This window comes from Leptonychotes weddellii, chromosome 5 (assembly GCF_054177405.1).
Source record: "Leptonychotes weddellii isolate Sample4059 chromosome 5, ASM5417740v2, whole genome shotgun sequence".
Classification (NCBI taxonomy): Eukaryota; Metazoa; Chordata; class Mammalia; order Carnivora; family Phocidae; genus Leptonychotes; species Leptonychotes weddellii.
The window spans coordinates 46,996,842-47,004,429 of record NC_138373.1 but is presented as its reverse complement, the minus strand read 5'-3'; the positions used below and the strand labels follow the sequence as shown (position 1 = coordinate 47,004,429).

The following is a 7,588-nucleotide window of genomic DNA, read 5'->3' as shown; positions in this document are numbered from 1 at the left end:
TGGTGGTTTTGTGGGCACGTAGGGGAATGTTGTTACTCATAGGAAATACATACTGAAGTATCATGATGTCTGCAAATGTTTCAGAAAAAGAATATCTGAATGTGTGTGTGTGTGTGTATGCACCCAGAGAGATTGAAAGAAATAGAGCAAATAGATTGTGTTTTGAAAAAAATTATCTCTGGGGGCACCTGGGTGGCTCAGTCGGTTAAGCATCTGCCTTCGTCTCAGGTCATGATCCCAGGGTCCTGGGATCGAGCCCCACATTGGGCTCCCTGCTCTGCCTGGTGAGCCTGCTTCTCCCTCTGCCTCTGCCCCTCCCCCTGCTTGTGCACACACTCTCTCTCTCTCTCTCTCTCTCTCGTAGATAAAGTCTTTTTAAAAAAATTATCTCTGAATTACTTTTTGGCTGTCATTTCAAATTTCTAAGAATGCATCAAAACCCTATGACCAAATATTGAAAATTATTATTTTTTAAATCAACAGTAAGTCTAGCTGAACAACAACAACAAAACACATTCTTTATCTTCTTTCTTACCTTTCAAGCTCTAATTTCGGCCTTTAAAATCTAAATATTCTGTCCCATCTGTTTCCTCTTAAGAAAGCCTCGAAACTTGAGCATACTAAAAATTGTATCTTTACAAAATTCTTTTCATCAGTCTTTCTTTATCTTAATTTTTATCCACATTGTGACTCCCTCCCCTCTCCTCAATGGGCCTTCCTGCTTCAGGTTTTGATTAGGACCTGCCTTGCCTTCTGCTTCAGATTTCATTCTTTCGTGTGTGTTGGTCTCCATTTGATCTTTCACACCCATCATCTACATAGATTTCCCTCTTTCTTCCTTTGCTGTCAATATTTTCCTGTTGATTTGTCTCCTGTTCTGTGCAGTAACTCAGCTCTCTGATTTGCCCTGCCTACACCCCACTTAACTACCTCTCCATATTTTTCATTATCTCCTACCGCCTAGACTCCGTGGAGGGGGGTGGGGGGTCCCCCAAGGGGGGGCTGCCCCGAGCGCAGTCCTGCTTCTCTGTCTTCCTTTGTTCATGCAGCTCTCTGAACGCCTTCTCTAATCAGGCATGGTTTTATGTAAAACGGGAGTGTGTGTGTGTGTGTGCGCGTGTGTGTGTGCGCGCGTGTGTGTGCGTGAGTGTGCGCATTTATGTACGGGTGCATATGAATATACGTACAGCGTATACATGTATGCACGTACACATATAGCACTGACACGTTTTGAACACACACAAAAAAGGAAAGGCCATGGCAGAAGGAATTTTCTCTCCAAGACCGGGAAAACGGAGCCTGCCTGGAAACAGTCCTCCACTGTCCTCTCCGGCCTCATCTGTTTTTTTAGGAGCTCATTCGGTTGATGAAGCGCTTTGAAAAGCAAGGCTAGCCCACCTCAATCGGCTTACCTGAGGTTGCCCGCCTTCCAGCACCGACCCTCCCCCGCCCCCCCCTCCCGCCCTGCACACACCGCCTTCGGGGCTGGCGCTCAGTGCCTGTCCTTCTCCCCCCACCCCCGCCCCCTGGCCACTCCCAGGGCTTCCTGTCATTTCACCTAATCTCTGGTTCACAGAACCCTTCAGCGATAATCCTCTTTTATTTTCCTGAACTTCTGAACTCCTCCGGAGTCTTTTACCTCCGGTCTTTGGCAATCGGCCTTGGATTCCTTTATCTGCCCTTGGCCCGGCTGAAACTTCTGCCCACAGAGAGTAAGAACGACCAGTTTTCACGGATTCTCGCTTCTGACCACAAGGGCTAGCCACGCTGCATTTTTCTTTTCCCCTTTTTTCTCCTTCCTTTTCAGCTGACCAGACTTTTCCTATTTGCGTGTGTGTATACTCCCGATCCAGGGTTCTTTTTTTTCCCTCTTTGCTTTCCTCTGCACTGTGGTCTCCGTGATGTGAGCCAGCCAGGGGTGGCGGTGGGTGGGGAGACCCCTACCCCAGCCTCTTCTAGTCTGACCCCGGGCAAACGGCCCCATCTCAGAGATGGTATCTCACCACCTGGCCGAAGGACCTCCTGAAGCCTGCACAGCCAGACTGGTCCGCTTCAGGCTCTCCAGTAACAGGCTCACCTCGCTCTGCCCTCAGACATGGAAGGATGTTTCCACCATCCCCCTGCCGGGTGGGGCTGTCCGGTCCTCGGTCCACAGCCCGGGTTTGGCTCCTACTTTCCTTGGCTGGCATTGCAATGGCTTGTGAATCACACTAAACCAGCAACGTTTTGTAACCACGTTATTTCTCATTTAAGACTTAAAAGCAGTTTGTTTCTTGTCCTGCCTGGTGTGGCACAATTGAAAAATTGAATCAGAGGCTCCCCTTGTGATCCCTAAATATTTCTTTAAAGTTTTCTTATTTGAGTGGAGTTGACACGATGTTACATTCGTTTCGGGTGAACAACATAGTGATTCATCTTCTCCATACGATACCCAAATATTTTTTTTTTAAAGATGTGTCATGTATTGTCTTTCTCCGGAGGCTTAATAACACACTTATTCTAGGAAACTAAATTTTACCAACATGTCTTTGGGGATTACAGTCAAGAGACTTTGTAATCTACATTCTCTAAACAAAATTCCTGCCTTGGAATATTTTTCCGATGAGAAACATCCTTTCTAGATGACTGGGTGGTCAATTCTTTTCAAATCAGCCAACAGTTTGTATTAAGTCCCTTTTACCTTTGGTGAGCTTCCTTTTTTCTTATGCAAAATGAAAGAAACTAACAACATTACCACTTTGTACCTCTGACAATTTTCAGCAAACTTCTCAGGAAACACGTTTTCAATTCTTCTTCCAAGCCCCACCTTACCATCTGACTATTTCTACTCCCTTTTCCATTCTGAGTCTGACTACAACTCCTTAGAAGAAAGCTGTTCTCTGCTAATTCCTGTTAACATGTCCTCAGCCAATCAGCCAACAGGTATTTACTAAACCGTTCTAACAGACAGCCATCACAAAAATAGCTTTGGCAAATTCCTACAATGCTGAGGCATGGAATCAAGCTGTGAGGAGGCACCCTCACCTCCAGTGGCAAAAGGCAGAGAACCCCTCAGGGTCATCCACACATGTTGTAGGGTGCATGGTATGAGGGAAAAAACACTCTTAAGTTCTATTCACAAGGGCCTGCAAATTAAACTAACAAAGGACATACTAACAGGAGAAAAGGCACACAATGTTTATTAATATTCACAGAAAGAAGTGAAACTCAAAGAGGTAGTTAGACTTGGGGGCTTATATACCATTTCATTTTTTATTTATTTTTAAAGATTTTATTTGTTTATTTGACAGAAAGAGCAAGAGAGCACAAGCAGGGGGAGCAGCAGTGGGAGAGGGAGAAGCAGGCTCCCCGCTGAGCAGGGAGCCCGATGCGATGTGGGGCTCGATCCCAGCACCCTGGGATCATGACTAGAGCCGAAGGCAGACACTTAATTAACTGACTGAGCCACCCAGGTGCCCCATTATATACCATTTTAACAAAGAAAAGGGGTTTGGGCTTCAAGGGATGAAAAATTATAGGGAAGTGACTAGGATATATATGGGGGAACAAATGGAAGGTAAGAGTTATTTTAGTAACATCTGTTTACGCAGACTCATCTCAGTGCTGATTCTGTCTCCAGTGATAAGTTGCTCTGCTTTTCCTGGTACAAGAGAGGACACTATCACAAAAGGAAATTGATGCCCTGCCTCTAGGCAGATAAGGGGAGGCCAGAGAACTCTTCCTGCATCTGTTGATCCTCAATTGCCTTCAGCTCAAAATAATCCTTGCGCCAAGGTAGCATTTTTTTGGAGTGGCACATCCTGACCTTCAGTGGCATCACCAGAATGTGCAACCAATGCTGACAATTTCTGTGATACCTCACAGTGGGAAGTGTTTTTTTTTTTTTAATTGAAGTATAATTAACATGTAATATTAAATTAGTTTCAAGTGTACAACCTAGTGGCCGAACAATTAAACACATGATAAAATGCTCACCACAATAGTATGCCGGCCATCCGCATGGTTAGTATCAAAAAGACAAGAAATAACAAGTGTCGGAGAGGATGTCGAGACAAGGGAGCCCTCGTGCACTGTTGGTGAGAATGTAAATTGGTGCAGCCACCATGATGAGCAACAGTAGGAAATTTCCTCAAAAAACGAAAGATAGCTCGGGCACCTAGCTGGCTCAGTCGGTAGCGCATGGGACTCTTGATCTTGGGCTTGTGAATTCAAGCCCCACATTGGGGGTAGAGTTTACTAAATAAATAAATAAATAAAGGGAGTATTAAGGGAATAAAATCCTAAAAATAGAAGTACCATCCTATCCAGTAATTTCATTGCTGGGCGTCTACTTCAAGAAAATGAAAACACTAATTCAGAAAGATATATGCAGGGTGCCTGGGTGGCTCAGTCGGTTAAGCGTCTGCCTTCGGCTCAGGTCATGATCCCAGGGTCCTGGGATCGAGTCCCGCATCAGGCTCCTTGCTCAGCGGGGAGCCTGCTTCTCCCTCTCCCTCTGCTCCTCCTGTTCATGCTCTCTCTCTCTCTGACAAATAAATAAAATCTTAAAAAAAAGAAACGAAAAGAAAGGAAGATATATGCACTCCTTGGTTTACTATGGCATTATTTACAATAGCCAAGACATGGAAGCAACCCAAGTGTCCATCAAGAAATGAATGGATAAAGAAGATGTGGTATATATATATATAATGGAGTATCACTCAGCCATAAAAAAGAATAAAATCTTGCCATTTGCAACATGGATGGACCTACAGGGTATCATCCTCCATGAAATAAGCCAAAGAAAGACAAATAGCCTTTGATTTCACTTATAAGTGGGAAGCGCTTTTTGATTATCATTCGCATTTTTCGGTTGAGTAAACTATGGCTTTGAGAGGTTCATCCTTTTCCTTCTCTGATCCCACCTCCCAAGGACTCAACTTGACCACCTCGTGCAGTTCTAAATCGCAACTTTCTTCCCTACCCACTTTATTCATGTGGTAGCCACTGCTTTAAAAAAATCGGCTCTGCTCCTTCCCTTCTTAGTGAGGGCCCCTTGGTTTCTCCCATTATATCTGAGAAAGAATAAAAGACACTGAAGAAGAGGGGCACCCGGGTGGCTCAGTCAGTTAAGCATCTGCCTTCAGCTCAGGTCATGATCTCAGGGTCCTGGGATCGAGTCCTGGGTTGGGCTCCCCGCTCAGCAGGGAGCCTGCTTCTCCCTCTCCCTCTGCCCCTTCCCCCTCTTATGCTCTCTCTCATTCTCTCTCTCTCAAATAAATAAATAAAATCTTAAAAAAAAAAAAAAGGAATCAAATCCATTCAGAGGCTTTAATCATAGTTATCTATTTTCTTCTGCCAATAATCCCTGATAGTGCCCAGATGTCATGATGTTATTCGAGTGGAATTAAATTGGAATGGCTCATATTATCTGATTAATTAGAGCCGGCTTTGACTACAGTGACTAAGAGGTCCAATCCAGTTAGTGCAACATTCTGCCCGGCGGGCTGTGGTTACATAACACAGCAAAGGGCTGGGAGAGACCGTTGGTCTATCTGCTTCCGGATAGTAAGGAATTAATTTTGCTTAAAAAATATTAGCAGGGCAACTCAACAGAATATTATTCAGCCAAGAAAAGGAATGGAGAACTGATACATCCTACCACATGGATGAACCTCAAAACATTATACCAAGTGAAGAGAAGTCAGATACAAAAGGTCACATAATGTATAACCATTTATAGGAAATATTCAGAATAGGGGACTCCGCAGAGAGGTCTGGCAGATGGGGCCGGCGGCGGCGGGCGGAGGGGACGGGGAGTGGGGAGTGACTGCTTAATGGGTGTGGAGTTTCTTTTCAAGGTGGTGAAAATGTTTTGGACTTAGACAGAGGTAGTGTTTGTACAACACTGAGAATGTACTGCATGCCACTGAATTGTTTACTTTAAAATGGTTAGCTTTATGTTACATGAATTTTACTTGCATTAAAATACACAGAGAGGGGCACCTGGCTGGCTGAGTCAGCGGAGCATGCGACTCTTGATCTCAGTCATGAGTGTGAGCCCCACACTGGGTGTAGAGATTACTTAAAATCTTTAGGGGTGCCTGGGTGGCTCAGTTGTTAAGCGTCTGCCTTCGGCTCAGGTCATGATCCCAGGGTCCTGGGATCGAGCCCCACATCGGGCTCCCTGCTCTGTGGGGAGCCTGCTTCTCCCTCTCCCACTCCCCGCTGCTTGTGTTCCCTCTCTCACTGTGTCTCTCTCTGTCAAATAAATTAATACAATCTTTAAAATAAAATAAAATAAAATAAAATCTTTAAAAAAATTACATCGAGAGACACAGACAGATCCAGAGAGAGGGAGCAAGAACGAATCTCCAGGTTCCATGGATCACATTTGGCCGGCAATCCATGAGTCCAAAGTTAGGGGTCTACACCCATACACCATTATTGATGAGGGGGGTGAGGGGGGAGAGCATACATCCCAGCCAGGGTCATACAATCGAGCTTAGAACCCTGGCTTCCCCATTTCAGGGCTGCTCCCCTTTTCACTATGTTAACCAAGGGAATAATTGTTTCGGTCCCGGAGGTCATGGCTTCGGTAACCACTTACTGAGTGCCTGGTACCCACCGGGCCCTGCCACCCTGTTCACCCTGTTCGCTCAAGATTGCCGTTAGCTTACCCAGCTCTTGTCTCCCCAGCACAGACCTATCACATTGGTCCCCTGGGAACGACCTGTTCTAATTGTGATCTGTAATGTTTGTGTTAGTTCTCTAATAGGTGCAAGTGGCTTAAATTTTGAAAGCGTTGCCCTCTTACTTAAAAGCGTTCTGTGTGTGTGTTTATTTTTTTAAATTATGGAGTCTGTTTATTTTTAATAGTGGGGAGCATTTTATTTTTTTTTAAGATTTTATTTATTGGGCGCCTGGGTGGCTCAGTTGGTTAAGCGACTGCCTTCGGCTCAGGTCATGATCCTGGAGTCCCAGGATCGAGTCCTGCATCGGGCTCCCTGCTCGGCAGGGAATCTGCTTCTCCCTCTGACCCTCCTCCCTCTCATGCTCTCTGTCTCTCATTCTCTCTCTCTCAGATAAATAAATAAAATCTTAAAAAATATATAAATAAATAAAAGATTTTATTTATTTATTTGACAGAGAGAGCGAGCATACAAGCAGGGGGAGCAGCAGAGGGAGAGGGAGAAACAGGCTTCCCGCTGAGCAGGGTGCTCGATGCGGGGCTCGATCCCAGGACCCCGGGATCACAATCTGAGCTGAAGGCAGCCGCTTAGCTGCCTGAGCTACCCAGGTGCCCCTGTGTGTGTGTGTTTAAAATAATCAGGAGACTGTTAAGAGTAAACACATATTTGGGGCACCTGGGCGGCTCAGTCTGTTAAGCATCTGCCTTTGGCTCCTGGGATGGAGCCCCCACGTCCGACTTCCTGCTCAGCGGGGAGTTAACTTCTCCCTCTGCCCCTACCCCCCTTGTGCGTGTGCGCTCTCCCTCTCAAATAAATAAATAAATGCAGTGCAGTACTACAAATTTTCTCTGCCTTGTGATTTTCCTAATGTCTACTTTTCTCTAGCTTACTTTATTGTAAGAATACAGTCTATAATA

General features: G+C 45.3%; 1 long non-coding RNA gene across 1 annotated transcript in view; it reads right to left on the bottom strand.

Moving 5' to 3' along the window:
* The window catches only part of LOC115939248 (uncharacterized), a 33,065-nt gene extending 30,425 nt beyond the window's left edge, over nt 1–2,640 (bottom strand). The window contains exon 1 of the long non-coding RNA XR_014145471.1: nt 2,078–2,640. This is a non-coding gene — a long non-coding RNA (uncharacterized LOC115939248). The remainder of the gene's footprint in view (nt 1–2,077) is intronic.
* Between the last annotated feature and the right edge of the window lie 4,948 nt (nt 2,641–7,588).